Genomic DNA, 23054 nt, shown 5'->3' on the forward strand with positions numbered 1-23054 from the left:
TCTAGGATGTAAATAAATGTTGCCCCTTATTTTCACCTGCTGTGAGCCAAAAGCTTCCGTTGAAATCCCAGGCCTCTAAACTCAGCGGTCACGGGAGCAGGGTTCTGGGTACATTGGGGGTCCCTCTTATTTCACGAGGTAGCCCCATCCCCCTGCAGCCACGGAGCAAGCGGGATGGGGGGATTTCAATCAGCCCGACTGCCAAAGCCAATTACGAGGCCGAGGACGATATAATTGTATTAGGGAACATCTGTACTTCATTAAAAGCCCTCGCGGGGCGGATTCGCGCCCGGCCACGTTACGCACAGGCGCTTCCAGCCTCCCCTCGCCCCCCCTCTCACCGCTCCGGCAGCTGCACCGCCCCGGGAGCCTGCACCTGCCCCTCCCGGTCCCCTGCCGGTCCCTCCCGGGCGCGGCGGGCAGGCGGCGCTCTGCGGCCGGGCTGCGCCGGGGCTCCGGGGCGGTGCGGTGCGGTGCGGTCTCCTCTTCCTCCTCCTCCTCCTCGTCCTCCGCGGCGGCGGCGGCAGCGCGGGCAGATGCGGCGGATCCTGGGGCTGCTCTCGCCCGCAGCGGGCTCCCGTCCCCCCGCCGCCCCCATGGACGGCAGCGGGGGCAGCAGCCGCGCGTAGCTCGGTGAGTCCGGTCCCGGTCGCGGTCCCGGTCCCTTCCCCCCGCACCCTGCCCGCCCCGCGCTGCCGCAGCCCGGGATGCCGCCTCCCTCCCCGCGCTCCTCCGCTTCCCTCTTTCCATGTAAAATCCCCCCGCTTCCCCACGCGTGTCGCGCCGGGGCTGGGCTGCGGGAAGCGGCTCCGCCACCTGCTCCCTGCGGGGCGGTGGGAGCGTCGCCTCTGCCCGCCGGTCCCTCCTGCGGGATGGGGCTGGAAGGGTCGCGGGGAGCGCCCTGCGTTGCTCTGCGCTGGGAGGGCTGGGCTGGGGGGCTGCGGCTGGGCTCCCAAACGTTTGTTCCGGGGGAGGACTTCCCCGGTATCAGTCCTGGAGTTATTTTGTTTCGGCTAAATTTGATTCCGACTGACTCAGCGGCTGTATGGAGCTGGAGGAAAACGCCACTTTGAGGGCTGTTTTCCTTACCTTGGCTGTAAAGACCTTTCTCTGTGTATTCCTTAATGATTTCTTGCTGTAAAATGATGTTGTTGCGCTTTATTTACTCCTGGAATTTAACAGCTCTCCCAGACAGACAGGCTTGTTAGAAGCTGAAATAACCAGCTCCGAGGCACAGGCAGTGCCCTTGGTTGTAACAGGTGCAATGTGCATATTCTTATGAACAATGAAATGGTTTCAGCGTTCAGGTTTATTTGTATGCTCTGCATTTCTGTGTCTCTGAAGAAATCGTCATGCTATGTTATGTCAAAGATGTGCTTACAGTATCAGTGTGACCGTGGTGCCTGATTAAGAGGACATGGGAGCAGCTGCGCAGACCCTGTCCATCAGTATTGGCTTTGCTACCCAGGGTGTTCCTGGGTGACACTGTATAGCTTGGGGTGTTCTGGTGGCTTCTGTGAGGACCCACGCTGGGTACTGGTCCTCAGCAATGCTCCTGCACAGCATGAAACGGGGAGATGAGGGGGAAAGTGAAGTGCAGATGAGGAACCATTTGCGCTTGGATTGTATTCTGTAGACTTGATGGTCCTTTAGTACAGCTCCCTGCTGCTGGGTTTTCCAAGTATGGTGGTGGTGGTGGCGGCACATCTTGTGTTGTTGTTGAAACCTAAAATCCTGACGCTTCTGTTCGCAGAAGAAATTTCCTGGGCATGTGTTTCATAGAAAAAAATAAGTCGTTGGTTTAGTAGCTTCCTGGGCTTCGTATTTAAGGCAAACATCCAGAGTGCCACCACATTAGTAATTGACTTAATGGGAGTCATTCAGGAGCTAGAGCTGTAGATCAGAAGGAAATTAGACTGGAATGTAATAATTGCTGTCAAACCAATATAGCACAATAGGTGTATTCAAGCAGTCCTCACCCAGGTTCAGCACCTGCTGTGGATTGCCTGTGCTCTGTGGCGGAGCCAAGGGTACGTCCTGCCTAGAGGTGTCTCTGCCTTCCTTGGCACTGGAAGATGCACCTTCCTGTGCTCTGCTTTCCAGGACACTCTAAATAGCCTTCATTTTGTTAGGGTAGGAGGAGGAGTGAACTGCCTATGCAGGGTGGGGAAGGGTGAGTGACTAAAGGGATGAGGATGGGGAGTAACATTTATTTGTTACCCTCTGGGTCTTTATAGATTACAGCAAAGAAATGGTAGAGAAAAGGAGGAGTCAAAGCTGTAGCCAGAGAAAGGTACCTGGCACTGAAGGCTGTTAGAGCTGTCCTCTGTCATGTTTGTGGAGGCACTGAACACAGCAAAGGCACCAGAGATGCCTAAAAGGTCTTAACTTGTCAGAGATGCTCCAAGACTGCACAGACTTGGGTTTATGCCTTGTAGCTTACCCCACTGTGAGGGACAGTGTGGCTTCCTCCAGGAAAATGATGAGAAAGTCACAGTGGTGTCTGCTGGGGCATTCAGTCCTCTCCAGAGGGTTTCCCAAGCAGGGGGGTCTGCCAGCTCTTGCTAATGAGTTGCAATAGTGGTGAGCTTTGTGTTGTTCTGTAGTAGCTACAAACCTTGGGACTGCAGAGAGTGTGCAAAGGAGGTGGAGAAACAAACCTTCCCTTGGACCACTTGCAGCTTCACCCTGTAATGTAATTCCATCCCTTGTGGTTCTTGGTTTACTGCGGGTGAAGGTAGGAATACAATTCTGCCTCCTTGGCATTTTGTATAGCTGTAATTCAGCCAACCAAGGAAAATAATTGCTTTGTTAACCCTTTGCGAGGTGCAGCTGATACAGCTCCTTCTGGTTTATTCACTTAAAAGTGGTGCATTCCATTAAAATACAGCTCCATTCTTAGAAAGCCATTACTTCAGGAGAAAACATTTGTTATAGCTTCAAGTCACCTCCACCTAATGATGCTCAGCTGAAAGGGTTTGAAGTGTTATTTAATCATATTTGGAGACAACAGTCTTAAAGGGTTCTTTAATAATAATCTTCAGCAATAGTTAGCAGCCTTATTTAGCATCTTGGGCTATTCACACTGGTGTGAGAGTGATCCGTCCTTTTCATGTTGCTGGTGAAGCATGATGTTGCTGTGAGTAAGCTGGGTAATGTTTATGGATCTGCTAAAGCAATGAAGCTCTGGATAGTCGTCCTTCAGTTGCCTGAGGCTTTTCTTGCTATACGTGCTTGTTTAACAAGGGTTTGGAACTCATCTCTGGAAGCTGGTTATTTGCGCTGCAGATGCTGATCTGGTCAGGGATACATCCACGCTGCAGTCATGGATGTAGCTTGAAGTGCTCTGCTCTGCAGTGTGGTGGGACCCCATGGAGCTCAGTGCAGCCTCATGCAGGTCCCTGCTCTTGCCCTTCTGAGCTCACCTGAGCAAGGGAAGTGTTCTTGCTCCAGCAATTTGATGTACTTGCAGGAAATGAGTCAAGGTGGGGCTGAGGCAAGAGCAGGGACTTCTGGACACTGGGCCAGATAGCTTAGGTCTTGTAGCCTTAAGCCATCAGCTAGGCCAGGAGTTTAGCTGGATGTAGATGGAGTTAAATGTTTTGGACAGCTAAGATGAGAGCCGTGTGTGCTTAAAATGGACAAGGGTTTAAGGGGGACTCAATGACTTTTGCTCAGTGGTGTGGCTCTCCGATACAGTTAGGAGAAGATGCTTTCCATGTGATGCTGATGGCACGTGCTGCTTGTGAGGACTGGATGGCAGTGCCTGTGCTCTGAGGAACGCCTTTTCTCTCACAGTAGACGCTTAAATGAAGGAATTAATGGCAGTGAATGAATTAATAATCATAAGTTTAAATCTGTGCAGTGAGTTCCTTAGCAAACTGCATTTACTCCTTTTTCTCATGTACTTGCTCAAGGACTGCTCTGCCTGTGGACTCGTTGTTCACCAGCTCTGGGGTTCTTCCTTCTAACAGCATCGCATTGGTTTTGTCAGAAATGTCTTGTTTAAGCAAACTCACTCTGGACACGTTTCCCACCTGCAGGCTTCCTCAGGGATGCAAAAGCTTCGCAGGTGTGTAGTGAAGGCCTTTCCTTCGCTGCTCAAATGTTTGCTCATGTCCTAAATATAAATTCTAGGAACTGGTGTTTGTTTTGGAGCTGGGGAACGCTTTTCTCTTTTACCCTCTTTATAGATTCAGAGGATTTAAGCATATGATTAACATTGAACATGTGAATATTCTCCCTGGACTCATTTTTTGGATCAAAGGCAGAGTGCTCAGTATGTTGAGAGGATGGAGCCCACAGACTACTAAATGCAGGGAGCTGATCTGCTGCTGTGCTTGTCTAAAAAGAGTATATGATATGAGTACTTTGGATTTATGCCTGTCTGTGCCCCAAATCCCTCAGCTAACTGCTGTCTTGATGTTCCTTATCTACAAAGTGCTTACAAGCATTAACGAACCTTTGTGATGCTGCTGAGACGTGTCCTTATCCCGTTTTCCAGAAGGAGACGTTGAGGGAGTTTGGTGATCTGCTGAGACCACTGGGTTGTGGACAAAGCTGGGCATTGAACTTGCAGCTTTTAATTCTCAGCCCCATAAGGCAGGGGCAGCAGCACAGCTCTCTGGCAGCACTTGGTTAAACGTTGCCATCTTTCACGCCATCAGCATGCTCCCCAGATTCCCATCCCTACACAAAGGCTTCTTGTATCATCTGCTGGATCAGACTCCAATCCAAAATACAGTCTGTCTGCAGGAGTGAGCAGTGGCCTGTTAAGAGAAGGAATCTCAGAGATAATACCTGCCTGGCTCTCAATCTTGTTGGATGCTATGAGGAGAGCTGCTGTGTCAAGACTCCTGTAACCTGAGTGGTTGGAGCTTAGAGAAAGGGGATTCTGCCATCTTCTCTCCTGTAAATGTAGTGATTCTTGATTTCTTGCTGGTTTAAAAATACTCTCTACAGAGCAGGGAGCCTGAGTCCATGCATATAAATATAGACATGCTAGGTGTGTATGCCTATGAGCTGGCAAATGAATCAGTTTCCAAATGTGAAGTTTGTCTCGTGTCACTTTTGGCTCCGAGTTGTTGTGTTTCTTTTTCTTCCTGGTTTTACTGTGCTTCATCTCCTTAAATTAGAAGAACTTCTCAAAAGAGAGCAGGCAAATATCAGACATGGACGAACATGGTTTGTGCTGAGCTTGTGTGGCTGTGCCCCTGTGGGGTAGCATGGAGGTGAGAGATGCCCGCATCCCTTTGTCAGAAAGACCCTCCTGGACCATTGCGGGATGTTGAGCTCTTGGGAAGCTGCAGTGGCCAGGATCCAATAACCCTGACAAAGGCAAGCTTATGTGTGTTTTGAAGTTTTCCTTCAGGAAATGGGGTTCCTCAGAATCCAGTGTTTTGTAATATAAGGCAAGTGACAAATCTGCAGCAATTCTCAGGTTTCCCACAGGAGAGCTGCCTGGTGTACCTGTGCATACAGATGTGTAAGGGACATCAAGCCCTAATTGGGATTTTATTGCCTTTACATGCTTTGTGAATGAACCACAACCACCCTGAGCTTTTGCATATATATAACAGCATCCTTCCTTTTTAATTCTTCCCCTCCGCAGGGAACCTGTGTTCTGCTGAACTATCGCTCCTTTCCATAAATGACCCAAATCAGCCTTCATCACCACTCGTCAGATCAGAAACTTCATTAGTTAATAGCAGTGCTGCTCTTCCTTTTTGTCCCTACTGCAGCTAAGCTCATGGCGTTCACAGACAGACCTGTTAGTCATTAATATTCTTTGTATTCTTCATCTTTGGCTTCAGAAAAGAAGCCCTTTCATCTTTTGCCTTGCTTTGTTTTTTAGAAGCAGCCAAGTTTGACTGGAGGAAAAAAGAAACTGGGAAAAAAACATTTCTCTCTGCTTTCTTATAAGCTTCCAAGCAGTCTCCCCTGCTGACTTTGTGCTTTCACAGTAGACAAACATTGACTTTGTTTTCATAGAGTAGAACTGGTTTATTTTTTCCTTGGTTTACCTTTCTGGTTATGCCTCAGCAGAGTGGCAGGGCAGGATTAATTAGCAGCAGCTGTTTTTCCTAAATCCTCATTCTTTCCACGCTTTTCCCATCAGGTTTATTGCACCTAAAGTCAGGTTGGTGCAAAGAGAATATAAGCATGTATCTAAACCTAGAAAAACTGTGACGGGCTCGGCTGGTTTGGAGCCTGGATGGTTATGTCTGCCCCAAATGGGGCACAGTGATGGGTCTGTCGATTCTTGCTCTTTAAAAGCAATCAGGATGCTGCTACCCAGGAAAGTGTTTTAACTCTGCCTACTTGGGGTGAAACGTGCATGGGTGAGTACAGTAATAAACCACGCTCCTCAGCTGGGGAAGGCTTTCTTTTCACCACTAAGTGCTCACTACTTGTAAGTGACCAAATCCTTTTCTAATCCGCAGGGCTAGCTAAAAGGAAGGTATGGAGGCACCGCACTGGAGCTCTGTGATCCTATGGAATCACGCAACTCATTTCTGGACTAAAGCAAAAAAAAAACCCCTTCTGGCCTGGGCTCTGTGTTTTGTGCTTGAGGTTCATTAAATGCTTTTTGAATGTGCCAGGAGTCCATATCCATTCTGCTCAGGTTTCCTCACTCCTGGCTCTGATGCAGTGCATATCGCAGCGCGATCATTAAGTGTGATTACCACATTTTTGACCTATTTAAAAGTCTGGCTGTGAAATTCCAAAGATTCTAATGTAAGCTATAAAGCAGATTATTAATGTGCCGTCGCTTACACATTTCATGGCTCATTTCCTGATCACAGCAATTTTGAATGTGTACATAAAGTCAGTTCCAATGCATGTGTATAAGCATCACGTAGCGTGTACAGCCTGGTCACCTGGGTTTGGGCTCATATTCCATGTATCTTCTACAAGTTAAAGCAGGTTAGAAGAGGAAGCCACAAGTGTAAGAAGCTGCAACATTCCACATTGGTGCTGGCAAAAGGCCTGATGCTTTCTGTGGTGCTAGAGCTCAGGAAAGGGTATCAGAATGAGGATCATACAGGGATATAGAAGTCAGGCAAGAGAAGAGACCTCAGGAACATCTTCACACAGTCCCATGCTGTGCCCTCTGGGCTGGAGAAGGTACCCTCTGAAAGCATCAGGGCTCAGTGGGATTTTAGCTGTTCTGAAGCTGGAACACAGGCAGGATGCTATGTTCCAATGGGTCTGCAGAGAGCAAAGGTGGCTGTTGAGATCTTCCAGTCTTTTCCATCACTTCATTCAAATCTGTCATCTCGTTCATGGAACTGAAACTCTGCAGAACCTCCCTAAAGAGCCTGGGCATTTGCAGATTAAGACTGCAGGCTGTTAGCTATTTAGCTGTTTTCTTACTGCCACGTTGAGTACTTGGCTCTTTGGTCCTACATGAGCTGTCAGATGTGGATGTCTGCCTCTGTGAGATTAGCAGTGATTTTATACAAGTTTGGGGTGCAGGATGAAAGCAGGGTAAGGCATAGAGGAAGGTGAGATGGGACCTTTCTCTTTCAGGACCTGGGGGTGAATGTCGGTGTAGATGAACCACTGGCAAGATGTAAGAACCAGGCAATAAGCCATGCTGAGGAGCAGTGTCCTTGGCATTTTCTGTCCTCCAACATGAGGAGATGGAGGGAGAGGTGCAATTAGTGCTCCCCATCTCCGAGCACTGCTGGAGAACAAGGTCAGCATCCTCTCATGGCTGCTGCTGTGCCAAGACCTAGAGGAGAGATTTCTGTTCCTCTCGGGATCCATGGGGAACTGCCAGCACAAGCCTTGAATACTTGTTCTATGCATCAGGGACAGGATTTGTGCTTTTGTTCCTGGCATGTGCATGTGTTAAACAGCGTTTCAGATGTTCTGTGTGTATGGCTCTAAAACACCAGCAACACAAACTTTATAAAGGCAGAGTCGCTGCTGTTTCTTACTCAGCTTGCTGGAGATGATTTGGATCCTTTGGTCTCCCAAGCGAGGCTGGCTAAGCCCTGCTAGAAGGTATTATTCCATAGTGTACACAGCTGGGAGAGCATCAGCTTGTTGTCTGCAGTTGTCTTGTATCTTAATGTGGTGTAGTAAAGTATAAATGTACATAAACACCTACGCAGCATTTCATTCATAAGCTGCCAGGCTGCAGTGTGCCTTTTGAAATCGCAGGTTTGGGTTTGTTTTTGTTTTCTAGGATAACTTCATTATTTGATACGAGGCATTTCCCAAAAATAAATCCATCGGATGAAAACCATGTGTCCGTTAGTGATTCTGCTAATAAAAATCTGGTCTTTTTTTCATTCCACGAAGACCTTTTGTGCAACAACCTTTTTGTTCTTTATGGCACAGTTATTAGCTGTCATTAGGTCATTTCAGGAAGGTCGTTAGATATGAATTGGTGTGCTGTGGGGCTTGGAAGCATGGGCCACGGCATCATGTAAGCCAACAGAAGTATTTTGGAGTATAGATTGTTAGGAAATGCGCAAGAGGTTTGTATAAACAGGGATGGTTATGAACAAGTCCCTTTCGAGGCATTACTCGTATGCCTCTCTTCTAACAGCAATCCAGCTTGTGTATTAAAGCGAGTATCTTCCAAAGTGGAACCGCAAACGACAGCAGAATTATGATTAAAGGGCAGTGAGGACTGGTGGTGAGCACAACATAAAATACAAGTCTCGATGCGGTTAGGAGAATGTGCCCATCTAATAAGCAGCTTAACATGGTGTATTACTGTGAAATAGAAAGAACCATGAAATATGGGATGTTAATAGTAGGCTGGATTTCCCTGTCACTTTGTATTTATGTTCCTGAAGCTGCCCTGGCTCCGTCAGGGTTACTTCTGAATTGGACCCAAGTGAATGAGAGGTGGATTTCCACTTCTCAACACCTTGGTTTGTTTCTGTTTTGAAACAGCAGTAAGATTTCTCTGCAGCCCTAGATTTGAAATGTTCATATCGGATAAAAAGCAGCCAGTAAGATGAATTGGTCCAAATGTTTTCCTTTATCCTGGTCAGATGCTAACTGCTACAACTTCATTTAACTCCATTAATGAAAATAGGTGTTGTTCCGTTCTCATTAATGCAAGTAAGGTTGGACCATTAGAGGCCAATTTAAGCAGAGATATTAGCAAATACTAATACGTGATCCACAGTCTTTTGCAGCCAATAAATCGGCAATTGCTATCTACACAGTAGCAAGTCTAGTAGGGGCTTGAGTGCCTTTGAGATTGAGAGTCCTTGTCTTGAGTATGGCTGTTTTAAGTTTACTGAAATCAGTTAAATTGAGATAAATCCAGTGACTTGTTAGTGTCTATTGGAGTTGCTCAAAATTTATGGCCTTTGCTGCAAACAGACTGTGGCCTGCTGTGCTTGGATAGGGGGAATCGGGAGCTTTTCCCCTTGGACTATAAATAGCCTGCCAAATGTGTGTATTGTAAAGGAGGTGTTCAACCGAACACTGTAACAGTATTTCCAAACTGCTTTAGATCACTTCCTAGTAGTTTCTGTTGTGGATAGCCAGGGTTTACTTCTTGTAGGCTTTTATATGCATGAAGTTTCCTTTTAAGATTGTTGTGTCTCTCTCTGCTCCCCTCCCAGCAGGATTCTTCTCCTTTCCAAGCCACGTCCAAATATCTCGGTGATATGTTGGGGAAAGAAAAGCCTATTGTATAAGGCTTGTGTGTATGAGTGTTTCAGCAAGTAGCACAAGGAATCTGAGGTTCTGTCTTGCACACCTTCAATCTTGGTGTTTTGACCAGCCCCATTTAAAAACTCTTATGGCAAGTGATTTTTATGAGCACATGTGGAGAGGAATGTGTAAAGTGCTTGAGATGGTAGGGCCTAGGAAGAAACGTGACAACTGCTTTGTGTAAGATGATCTGTGTTCTGAGGAACAAATGGTGCATTGAGATGACAAACGGAGCAGCAGAGATGCAAAATGCAGCTGGGCTGCAAGGGCTGTTCGATAGGGAGGTACTGCTGAGCGGCTCCATGGAAGGGGTTTGTATGCTGGTCAATATAAACAATTTCCTGTTAGGTTTGAGCTTTCTTATAAATTAATGATAGAATTCCCATTGATTTAATTAATGAGGTTCCAAGGTCTCGATTTGTAGAGTTTTCTGGTAGCAGTTTTGTAACTGGAGGATTTTTAGGTAAATCCATGCCCTTTATTTTCCCACTTGCTGGGTGGGGTGCCTGGTGATAATTTATCAAGGAGTCCTTCATGTTAAGAGACAGGCCTTTATCCACTTTTGATAGACGGAAACAGAGGGACAGCGAGATTGTGGGACTTGCCCAGAGGCTGCTGTGTGATGTAGCAGAGCACAAGTTAAGTGCCGACACTCCGAAAGCCAGACCAGCCCCTTGAGTTGTGCATTGCTCTTCCTTTCAGCTATGCTGCGCCTTTGTCCTTGCTTGGGAAGGCTCCCAATGGTGGGCAGGGATGGAGGGTTCTGATCTGTCCCATCAGTGCTCAGGGTGCTTCATGATCTGGGGAGCAGATGCTGTTCATTTGCAAAGGGAAAAAGAGATCTGCTCTCCCCATCTTCCATCATGGTGACAGCAGAAACTCTCTTCAGTGCAGACCTCTGCAGCTTGAAGACAAGTCTCAGTCCTCTATTGCAAAGGTATGGGAAGCCAATGGGCATGAGTGTGCAAATGGTTCACCCTCTGAATAAGGAGCAGAGTAAGGAACATGGTGTTTGTTCCCATTGAGGTGCAGTTTGCTTGTCTCCTGGGGAGCTTGCACTCGTGTGTGTGGCTTTCCTCAGCAGGTCAAGAAGGAATTAATGCCACAGTCTACTTAATTGTTCATCAACAGCTAAAGTAATGGCAAAACTACTCCACCCCAATTAGTAAAACAACAATTAAGAAGACTTAATGAGACTTAAACCTCTGAAATCTTACTGCTTCCTGGGTTTGAGAATGCTGTAGCAGACCAATGTGCGTGCAGCTAGCTAACTTTGGTTAGCGTTAGCCCTGCAGTGAGGAGCAGAATCACTCACTACCTCATTTAGAAGTATTTGCCCTTAAAATAGGAAAGTATATTAAGGAAGTGACTTTCAATCATGGGAACTTGTGTTTTGAGACTCGGTCAATATCTGGATTTTATTTGTGTGTATCTTATTATTTCTATTGATTACTCAGGTAACCAGTTTAGCAAGACCAGCTTATAAAATGATTGACAGTAAAATCTTGGGAGGAACAGAATGGTTTTTCCTGCCACAGGACCAGAGAAATTTGTACCATGACTTAGATTTGCAAAGCCTCTGATCCTTCCCCCACTGCTCTTTTTTCCCCTAAAAGTAAAGATGCTGTCAGCACAAGTTACCCTTTCCCCAAAGGGGTCGTTTACCTTTCATAAAAAATAATGAACACCAACAGAAATATTCTCCACATGCTGCTACTGGACTGTATTAATGAAATCTGTCAGTGTTTGTGGTGTGTGCAGCCCCATGTTTTATGGTACCACTTGACAAATGCAAGACATTCATATGAGTTATTTGGAAAATGGTGACAGGACTATTTGACATAGCTATGTCTTAAAGAGGATGTTTGCAAGCAACAGAGGGAGAGAAACGTGTGTGACCAAGCGTCACCAACACTGGGGTAGCAGACTTCAGCCTGTGTGCTACTAGAAGGATGGCCTTGGGGCTTTCCAGTTGCTGGATTTGTTTTTGCAGTGGGACCTGTGGATCCGAGTGCTTACAGGGAGCAAGCAGATGGCTATGAAGACCTTCTCTGCATGGCTTCCGGAGATGGGGAAGTGGGTTTCTTTGACAGCTTATGTAGTTATTTGGTCTCTGCTGTACATAGGCATTTCCCACCCATGGCTTTACTGAGCTTCTCATCATTTGTGTGTTGCCATGACTTACTGCAGAGCTCAGTAGTAGAAATGTAGACACAGAAGAACATAAGAAAGGTTGTTTTTGACCTCTTCAGCAACTGAGTCTTTCACCTGCCACTGTTGGCTGGAGGAGATTGAACCCTTATACACGTGGTGCCTCACACACCTGAATGTCGCTGTTTGCACTGGTGACCAGAGCTGGGTTTTTCTAAGCCAGAAAAGCAAAGGCGATAGGGACGAGCTGGGTTTGGACTTGGGTCATGAGTGTATGCCATGAGCAGGTGAGGAGAAGGCTACCCCAGCCACTCTTTCCTTCAAGGCAGTTGTGTTATGCCTTTCCCATCCAATACAACTGATAGTAAAGAGCAAAGAAGCAGCTTCTGCCTGCATCTATTTATGATTGTATCTAGTCCCTGAGCCTTCACTGTATTATCTCCTTAAATCAGTGCACCTGACAATTTCACTTTAGCACAGTTAGATGTATTGCTGTCCTGGGTTGCAAAAGAAAAGCCATGCACTTGCAAGCCTGCTGCAGGCTCCCTGGGAGGATTTGGAGTAAATCTCCCAATGTGCAACTGTTTGCTTCAATTATCCTTTTTCATGTGGCTCTTTTTTAACAGTGAATTGATACGAAGAAAACCTACGAGGATAAGTTGCTGGATGCAAATTTGAGATTGAACCTTCTGTCTTTCCAGCGGTTTCTATCTGAATCGCTCAGATAATGGTTGCAGTTTCCCAGCTTTGGACTCGGGCTCTGAACTCCCTCCCCATGGCTGAGGGCTGGCAGTGCTGCTGCAGTGCACTGTGTGTCTCTAGGTACAGCTCTCATGAAACAGCAGGTGACGGGACTGTCAGAACCCACAGGCAGGTGATTTGTTCTGCAGGCAGCAGCACAAAGTGGGGGCTCTTTTGGTTGATTACTATTGAACTTCTCCTGCCTAACAGCAAGTTGTATCCTGCTCTGCAAATGAGCATCCTTGTGAGAGGCTGAGCTGCGGATGGGGGCACTGCTTGTGAATTATTAACTGTCTGGGTGATGAGCGTGCTCCAAACAGGGCTCTGCTGGTCACCCAACAGTTGGTGTCATGCAACATGACTATTTCCTTAGTTGTTTGGTTCTAATTATTTTCCTCTTGAAAGCTGAGAGTCTTTATTCAGTGCTGGATGCTTTTCCCCAGCTGTCCACATTGCATTTTGTACATGACAATATCCTCCTTTGGAAAGAATTGATGTCATAAATTTGCTCGTGCAGGAGTCCCTAAATCCAGCTCTATTTGTGGCAGGAGTTCCAAAGGGCACATACATCTCGGAAACATTGACTGCTGCATGAAATGGTAATTTTAATGTATGGAAGATCAGATTCTAATTTATTTTTGTTAGTGCAGATGAAAATTGATATGATGCTTCAAGTAGGTTGTAAAATAATATCTTTAATCTCATTCCATGAGGAATATTAACTTCAAATTTTGTCTTTCTTTTCTTTCCCAAACTATTTTAAAATGCTTATTATGCCGCTTGAGCATCTGTTCTGGCGTGCTTGTGTAGGAAGATTTCTTTCTCTTTATTCACGCTCACAATAGGAAAAGTGTATTTTTATGTAGTTTTATGCAGCATACAAATTCCAGTTCCTTTAAACAGGAAAAAGTCTCAATTTTTAACCAGAGCACAGAAATGATGCGTTTATCCCAATGGACAAAAGCACATTAAGAAATGGTTTTTCCAAACAGGATGCTGAAAGTGACTCCAATTTAAAAACCACCCAGACTGAGAAGTCAAATGCTTGCTACCAGCAGATACCCAAGCAGCCAGGGCTTGTGGAAGGGACTGCTGCTTCTCTTGTCTTCCTTTTATCACCTACAGCTGAGAACCAGTATGGTCCTCCAGACTTCATAGGTATACCAATACCTTCTGAAGGCTGACTGTAAATTGAGTTTCTGGGGAGCATCCCAGTGCTTGAGTCTCCATGTTGTTTCCCCAGCTATTTTGGCACAAGCTGTGGGAAGGATAAGCCCTTTGTAGACTTCAGCCATATCCTGCCTGTGACAGCTTAATCTGATGCCCATGTCCACACCTCGGGGTGGCTGAGAGCATAAAACCAGGCCTGGAAAGCTCCTCCCTGCTACCATTGCAGGGGTGACAGGTCATAGGAGATGAGGGGTATGATCTCCTATAGGAGAGCTATCTGCTGTCCTGCTGGTGTTCTAGTCACCCTGTTAGCATGCAAAATCTATGGTAACTGATAGCACTGTCCATGTAAATAGATTGCAGAAGAAAAAGTGATGATTCTTATGGCATAGCTCAGCACTCCTGCTTGGAACTACCAAAACAGGCATGTGTAAGAGGAGTTGTGAATAACAAAGTGTTTTCATCCCTACGTAAGTGAGCAAAACCATGCTGATAGGCAAGCCAGGACTTTGTATCTGCATATGGAAGGTGAATGCATAGTTCTGTTATATGGTCTTCTGTAAGAGCATTAAGCAACAGTGATATTTCAGTGAGGTTAGTTGGTCACCTGAATAGCATTTTGGAGAAAAGAGTAAAAGGCCTTGAAGAGAATGTAAAAAGGATTCAAGTGTTGCTTAAAGTAATAAGACAAGATGCACATGTAGGGTTGTGCATGCCTATGTGCAATTGGCAATACAAAGGCTTTGAATTGGAAATCACTGGACAGAAATACAGTTAAGGTTTAGAATGGATTTAGTTCAGACAGCCATAGGGAAAAGGCAGGATATTAAAGCAGTAACAAAGATGTACTACAAGGCATTCACTTCTGTATCAATATATCGACTACAGTGAAGGTGAAGTCTGTGCATAGTTGGGTCTTCTGGTAGGAAAAAGAAATTTATTTTGGGGAATGGGAAATATCACTGAAAGTGCTGTAAGAAGTTAATGTTAGTGCTTCTTTCTGAAGGTCTAGAGAGGGTTCAAGTGAGTTTTGTTCTGTGTTCCAGTAAGCTGAGGAGTGTCCTCTGTAGGAACAGCACAGTCTGAAGGTGATGAAACTAGTGTGGGCTAAAACTCCACAGGTGTAAGAGAAGGAAAAGCATGATATGAAAATATAATGGCAGGGAATTTTATATGCTAAAGTGACACTTCTGCTGTGACTAATTTACCGTAACGAAAGTCAGGAGTCGGGCATCCTGGTGAGTTGACTTGGGCTGTTTGCAGGGAGAGAGCTGAGGGGTGTTCCTGAGGAGGTAAGGTTGATGCTCATTATTGCAGAGAACTATTCAGAGAACTGAATAGTCTTTCTATGTCAGTAGCACACAGTCTGCTAAGGATTATCATTTGGTGGCCTGGGGAATGGACACCTGGAGTGTGTGATTGGGATGGTGCCTATCCCAAATGACTTTCCTGCCTTAGAGCCCCCAGTGAATATTTGAGCATCCCTTCATCTGGACTGACAGCTCTGCTGGCATAAAGCTTTTTGTAGGCAAGGGAGGAATTTGGAGGAGGTGGCTTTGAGAGTGGTACAGGTTGAGCCAGGGAGAGTCCTTATAAACCAGACTGGTCCTGTGACTGGTCTCTCTTCTGTCTTAGTGACAGAATTATTCTCTGTTAGTGACACTCCTGGCATCTCTCATTGAGTTTAGGCTGTCTGGAAAGCTCCTATGTCTCTGCCCTCCAGTGTGAAGTGGAGCATACATCCTATTTGTCGTCTTCACCACTATCTTGTGCCCAAGCCATGCACTCACCCACTTAATGATAATGCCTAATTCCACCATGGATTTCTGCAGAGTGCTAAGGGTTGTTTACCCTGTCCTGTCCATACCCCACAATGCAGCGTGGTGCCCAAATGCTCGGCTAACTCCAGACAACCCAGCTCACACTGTAGTTCACCGTTTAAATTAAAGTACCCTGTGGTCCTTGGGTACCGAGACAGGCTGAGACATGAAGTCTGCATGGTATAGTGCAGGGCACAGAGCCAGTGTGTGACTGAGTACTACAGAGTATGCACAAGAGGCAGCTCATCCCTCTGTCTCCTGAGCTCTTGTATAAACCAGTAGGCCCAGATACCACGTTCCCTTTGGCTACTAAGTGCTAAATCTTTGACTGTACTAATTCCCTTAGGAGATCTTATTATATTTAAGGGTTGCTTGTTCTTCACTTGCAAATACACTGCTTGTATTCCTGGATGAAGATATTCTTGGAATAATTATTTTACTGCAAACCCTCCAGTGGGCAATCTTTTATTCCAGAGTAACGGGCCTTTGTCCAATTTAACATAATGTACTTTGGAAGTGGAAGCCTGTAGTTTGTGGCGCAGGAAATGCACTCATTTACCAAATCTCATTAATTAACTGGCACCTATTTAAGGGAAGTTTCTTCTCTCTCATGGCGTTTAAAACATCAGCGGTCACAAAAAGCAGCTCTTTAGGTTTTTACAATTGATCTTTTTCCCCTGAATATTAAAAGTGATTTTTTTCTGCTGCTGCTTCATATGAGAAAAGGAACTTCAGCTTTGAGAATTACAGTTTATGCTGCTGAGAATTGTGTGGCAGCTCCGTGCCTGCTGCCAGGAAGCTGTCGCTGTGCTCAGGACCGCGCGTCTCCGCCGTTTGACGTAATATTCTACGTGATGAAAAACTAAAGCAGCTTTTTTCCCCTTCAGTGTGTAGCTCCCTCCACTTCTGAGCAGCACAAGATTAATCTTCTGGCTGCTGGTCTGCAGAGCTTTTGCCCAAACCAGAGACACCCAGCAATGCCTGCACTGCACCAGCCGCAGCAGGCAAGCCGATTGCCTTTATTGATGGAACCGTGCAAACCTCATCTTTCCTCCTTGCCTTGCTTCACTTTGTCGTTTCCAGGTCACTTCCCTTGCCTTTGTCAGCATGTTTAGCATAGCTTCGTGTAGGAGCTGCCCTCAGGAACACCGTCATGCATACTAAATTCATGTCTGGGACAACGGTATAAAGTGGCCTATCCACTCAGGAGCAAGATGTAGCCGCAGGGAGGAACTGATGAGCTGCAGACCTTCTGGAGGTCAGTCCTCTGCAGCCACACAAGCATCTTCTACTGCCCTCCTGCATTTGGGGTGGTCCAGTGGCCCTTCTATAGGTGGGTGCAGTGCTTCTGCCATTCCTGGCAGCTCTGACTTGTCTTCAGTGGTGCCTGAGCCAGTCTTAGTTAATGCAATTATTCACATTGAGCGTAATCAGTGAGCCACAGAGCAATCTACTGGTGGCTCCAATCAGTGCAATTACTCAGTAGGATCAAAATGAGCTTCTTTCTCTGAAAATGATGCTGTTATTCACACAGAAATGAGTTCAAGGAACCCCCGTTCTTGTTGCAGGGTATGCTGTGGCTCCGAGTACCTGCTCACACAATTCCTTGTCTTTCTTTAATGCAGAGGTTAGGGGAAATGTGGGTCCCAAAGGTGTTTGCCTGCAGAAGAGACAGGGTAATAACCTTACCAGGGAGAATATGCATAAATGGCTGCAGAAAATACTGCAGCTTGCTTTCTGTCTGCTGGCAGCACCAGTGCGTTGAGTAAAAGACTGTGCCAGTTGGATTTAGCTGAGTGTCTTTCTAGGACTATGTGGACCCAGCTCACACTGGGACAGCCACCCGAGGAAGATAAACGGCAGAAATACATGGAGGGTTTCAGGGACAGGGAGGGATTTGGTACGGAAAATGGCTGTCCTCTGTGCTTGGCAGGACTCCGTCCAGACTTACAGCTGTAGGGAGGGGAGGCCAACTGTGCACCCTGCGTTCGAGTGTGCCTCAACACAGCTGTGGGAAGGCATCACGCAGATTGCCAGCCGCATGCTGAGATTTTCATGAGTGCATCTCTGCGTGCTCTGCTTGTGTATTACACTGAAACCCGCCCCTGTCTGCTGGCTAGCCCCAAACACATAGCTTGGTCTCCTCCCCTACATGTGCTGGATGCCACTTGCTCACCAAGAAGGGCTTGAAGGTTTTAACCCTACCCATGAACTGATGCCAAAAGGGGCAGTCGCTTTCCTCTTTTGGAGTTGTGCATCTCTTCTCTCCCCTTTGCTCTGGGTTTTTGGGTTGTGTGGCTGAAGGGAGAAGACTCCCTGGGTTCATCCTGTGGGCAATGCTCAGTTTTGATAAGAGGCAGAGCAGTCCGTGGAGGGGTTTTTGCCTCTTGGTGTGTTAATTTTCCACTAGATCAGCAGATTGAACAGACTCAACCCTGCTGCTCTGGCAGTTGCTGTCTCTATTGCAAGGGGAGCAACAGGCAGTGGTGGGAGAGCAGCATCTCTCCTTCACGCTGTGCATGGTTGCACCAGATTATGTTTAACATCCAACTGCTGTCTTACCTATTTACTGCTTACCTTGGATGTGCCTGAAAATGGAAACTGCTGAGCTTTGATTATTGCTGGGTTCTGAGTTTCAAAATGCAGCCACAAATAGCTTGTTGGCTTTAAAAAGCTGAAATACTGTGTGCGTGAAGTCACTAATTTATTGTCAGGCTCTTACGCTGATCGGAGTAAGCAAGAATCAGATGATGGGATCCAAACACTTCCATGCTTTCAGAGACCTCAGTTCCCAAGTCAGAGTTTAGGTCCAAATATTCATGGTGATCCTTCCCCAAATGCCTCATCCCAACGGGCTTAACAGCCCCTGCTCATCTTTGGTCACTCAACTCAAGCTCTTGAGTGTAGTTTCTGTCCCTGGTCATCCTGTGCTGTCCTGCAAAGTGAGCCAAAGCTGAGGTGTATTGAATCGCCAAAGCCCTCTGTATTTTATGTATTTGAAATGTAGCCGAGGCAGGCGGTTTGATCTCCTCCACATTACTGTTACTTTAAGGTATTGTTTTGGTGGTTTTTCTTGCTTTATTTTAATCCTCACAATAGCTGTTTATGTGACACAGAAAACCTCATCCAGGACTCTTGCTGCTCAGCAAAACTAAAGGATGGAAGATGTTCAGTTGTGACCAGTTTTTTAACTTTTCAGATCCCTGACTTGGGAGCCCAGAATACGTCTGAGAACACTGATGTGCACAAGTAACTGATGCCTCCAACACACCAGTCTGTCTCAGAGCATGTCTCTGATGTTGCCCTTTGTCTTGATGTATAAGAAGCAGCGTGGTAACACGATGGTATTTGTTGGCAAAATGGTAACTTCCTTATGGCAGCTTCTGTGCAGGTTTTAGGCACCAGTTCAGCAAAACACAGACCCATGTGAGCAAGCCCATCTCTGCTGGATGGGATGTGTACAGGTTTGCTTAATTTTGAGCACGAGTAGCCTTATTGGCTATTGCATTTTGAAGCACATGTTTAAGTGATGGGGGCCTGCATGCAGATGTGAATATTAAAAATGAAAATTTAGGCATCTAATCCAGATGGTGAAGCTGAAATGTTTCTTTTTCAAGGCAGTCTTGGGGATTTAAACAAACATTTTCCATTAAGATTAATGGAAGATGCATGCCTTAACTCCTGTGGACTGCTTTGAGAAACATCAATCGAGTGTTACAGTATGAAGTTATACTGTGCTTGATGTCTTTGCATTGCAGCCTGTGTTCTCAGCTCTGCAGGCCTTGTAACATCTCCTGGTCACCGTTTTACATTAGGAACATAACTGTCTTCATTGCACTGTGCACAGCCCCTGCAATTTTATCTCTAGTTTCATGGTACTTACTTTTATCTTAAAATCACAATTCCTAGTGCTGATTCACAACAGTCCCGGTTTCTATTCTTATTTCTGCTTAGTGTGTGGTGGGGAAGGAAGATGAACGCTTACAGCCTCTAAACTCATGAAAGAAGCACTTGAAACACTTGACAGCATTAACCGTAAGCGCTCGGAATCCCAGAGGGAATATAAAGTTGATAGACTTGTGTGTGTGTTTTTGAATCTCGAGGTTTTAACATCAGTCTCCCGGTTAAGTGGGAAGCCTGTTTCATTGCTGGGGAGCATGTGATGCTTTGACCTGGCACATGCAGCCTTACAGCCTTCTGCATGTGCATAGACCAGGCCAGTGTCTTGGGAGACAGGACTGGTCCTGCTGTGTTATAGCATGTACCACAGTTGACTCTCCTCTATGCCCTTCTGGGAACACTTGTTCCCAGCTCCTCTCTTGTCTTGATGTTCTACCTTCTCTCTAGTGGTGCTCCAGGGATCTGAGAGGTGTAGCAAGTGTAATTTCCGTGTGTTATCTGTAGAACTGCTCTGTTTTTATGGAGGTAAAACTGTGTTTTCCTTCAACTCTGCCTTTTGTTCATAGGCATCAGTGCTTGAGGCAGAGCATTTCATTAAAGATTTATGTAAAGCAGGGGCTGGTCTCAGAGGCAGGAGGATAAAGCTGTGCTCCAGAATGCTAATGCAGAGCTGGAACAGTTTGAGATGCGCGTAATGCAGCGGTGGTTGGCACAACCCAGGGTTTCATCCAGGAGAGGCAGAAGCTTGCACCATCTTTATCTTTGCCACCCTGGAACTGAGGTTCATCCACACTTGGGTTTAGGTGAGGAAACAGAAACGCCCTGCAGGCAGGCTCTGCCAGCAGCCCTGGGCATGGCACAGGCTGGGAGGAGTAAAGGGGTTTGGCTCCTAGAGTTGGGATGGCACCAGCAGCCCAGCCTGGAGCCTGCCAGTGCTCTGAGCTGAAGCTGTGGGAGAAAAGCTTGTTCTCTCTCTGTCCTGTCCTTCCTGTTCCAACTGGCACGAGCAGGATGTGGAGGTGAAGCTCGGCTTAGGTTTCCCTTCCCGAGATCTCTCTGATAAGTTCTGCAGTGGATGAGTTGTGGAGGATGTGCCTTTCTCTGTCCCTGGTTCTCCAGTGCTGTCCTGATAGGGTGTTTGGGAATCCAGAGTCTGTCAAACATGAAGATGCTTGTGAAAACCCATAAATTCACCCAAAATCATCAGTATGGATAGCTTCATTGCATACCTGGCAGTTGCTGAAACCTGACTTGTGGAAGAGCACTTGTGTTTGTGCAGAGCTGTGAACAGGGACTATGCCAGCCCCATCCACAGAAGCTTCTGCAGTAACCTCTGTCTGACAGCAGCAGGTAGAAATCTAACAGCATATGGAGCTTCCCTTGGGCCTCACAGCTGCACACAGGAGCCCGTATGTCCTTCTTCAGAATAGTGTTGTTTTACTGTGCAAGGCAGGTGCAGCTCCTGTTCCCCACTTTGCCAAAGCTCTTTCCTATAGGGATGCACCCAGAGCTCCTAGGGACTTGCTACCCTTCAGATGTGCACTTATATATTGCTGAGCTGTTTATATGAATGTAAAGGCACGACAGGAAATGGGGTTTGTATTCATGGAAATGTAATTATGTATGTTGTGTAAACTAACTAGTAAAAGTAATCCTGGAACTCAAAACAGGACAAGATTTGAATGCTTATTAACCAAAACAATGGTGGTTGCTGTGTACCTTGGAATAAACACTTGTGTCCCGTAGGAGAGGCTACAGGTGTTGCCCCATCCTCTCTTATACATCTGGCAGCTGGAAATGACCATCCTGTGGGCCCAGTATAGGAAGCTTTGGCAGATGCGGTCTTGAATTGTCTCTGCTGCATGGAGATCCTGCAAGTTACAGGATGAAAGTCTGGAACAAGCTTGCCCACGCAGGCGGTACACTTCCAGCTATCTCCTGAAGATAGGATCTGTGTGTTCCTTTGAAGTCATTCATGGAGAGCCAGGATAATGTGGAAAGCTCTTGGACTGTCTCCCTCTGCCCGGCAGCTCCAGCTGGGATCAGAGGCTGCACTGCTGCATTGAATGTGTGAGAGGGAAATGCTGCTGTAGGACTCTGGGTGTGCAGATGTGGTGGGTGGCAAAGAGCCTTGTCAGGGGGTGAGCAGGGTAGGGTTTGATTTGCAAGCTGAAATATCAGCCAGAGCAGTGGAACAGTGTGAGTGTGAAATAGTAACTTTCTGAGTCAAAGCACCCATAGGCAGGTGAGGGTTGCAAGTGCTTCTTGTGGTGTGAGCTCCACAGCTGTATGAAGCGATGGCACTGCTTGACACCAAGGCATCAAATCCCAGGATTGAGTTGGTTTCACTGACTTCACCACGTACCTGAACTAACAGAGCAGACTGTCATTTGTCTCATTTGCAGTTTAAGGTAAGGCTTTCCACCAATTGGTAAAATCCAAGTCCCAGACCTCTTAATATCAGTCATAGCATCATAGAATGGTTTGGGTTGGAAAGGACCTTAAGACCTTAGTTCCAACCTCCATGCCATGGGGCAGGGGGATTTCACCCCAGGCCGTGTTGCTCAAGGCTCTGTCCAACCTGGCCTTGAACAGTGCCAGGGATGGAGCATTTGCCACTTGCTTGGGCAATCCATTCCAGGGCCTCACCATCCTCACAGTAAAGAACTTCCATCTGCATTGAAGACGCCAGGCACATGCATGTATTTTAACAAGCACACGCTTGGAGCACACACCTCAGTGGATTTTTGCTGCTGTTTCCAAGGGACAGGTAGTGCCAAGGAATAATCCTTTAGTTCTCCAAACCTGTGGAATATGAATTGAAAAAATCCAAATCTGTTTCTGCCTTTTTTGTGTGGTCTCCATTTTCAGCCCTGCAAGCGATGCAGGACAGCTAAGTGTCACTCAGCTCATCTGCTGTGTCTCCAGCAACGAGTGCAGGCAACCATCAGCCTCCAGTCACTTTCAGCAGCTCTGCAAACCAGCACTGGGAATGGTTTTGCTGATGCTACAGACAGTGTCGGATGTAGAAATAACAGGTTGGCAGTGATAAGTTGTTGTTTCCCAGCAGCTTTGGAGGACAGGGTATACTTGAAATAAATCTGCCAGGTAGGGTTTCAAATTGGCCAGGGCTGTAAGCAATAGTTTATTGAGCTTATTTATGATGTTGCACCATGGAAATGAAATGGAGAAATGTCAAGTGCTTTCAACACCAGCCAGCACAACTTAATGCCCCCTCCCCCTTGCTTGGAAGCTCTGTCTTGGCTCCATGCCGGAGGCTTATTATTGTAATAAAACACATTCACGTTCTAGGTGGTAAATGGAATTTACCCGATAATTAAAACTACAAATAAAATAAATCCATTCATCAACATCTTCATTCCCCACATAGCTCACATTCTTAGCACTATATATGGTATAAAAATGTGCACCTTGGGCTTTTTAGCTGTTCATGGTGTAATGGCCGGATCCATTTGTGATCTGTGAGTCTTGGGAATCGAAGCTGAAGTACAACCACAGAAAAGCTGGATGCGAGCTGTTCCCTTAAATGACGTTTCCCCGGTCTCGTCTCCTGTATTTGGA

The 23054-nt window shown here is 46.4% G+C and overlaps 1 protein-coding gene across 1 annotated transcript in view; it reads left to right on the forward strand.

The window, feature by feature from the left end:
- The first annotated feature begins 378 nt into the window (after positions 1 to 378).
- Positions 379 to 23054, forward strand: part of RASGEF1C (RasGEF domain family member 1C) — a 67929-nt gene continuing 45253 nt past the window's right edge. Inside the window, exon 1 of the mRNA XM_061456983.1 lies at positions 379 to 633. The gene's annotated coding sequence lies outside the window, so the exon portion shown is untranslated. The remainder of the gene's footprint in view (positions 634 to 23054) is intronic.

Source organism: Pezoporus flaviventris, unplaced genomic scaffold (assembly GCF_033815535.1).
Source record: "Pezoporus flaviventris isolate CSIRO_AGI_PZ_B2104156 unplaced genomic scaffold, CSIRO_AGI_Pfla_v1 ptg000023l, whole genome shotgun sequence".
Lineage (NCBI taxonomy): Eukaryota > Metazoa > Chordata > Aves > Psittaciformes > Psittacidae > Pezoporus > Pezoporus flaviventris.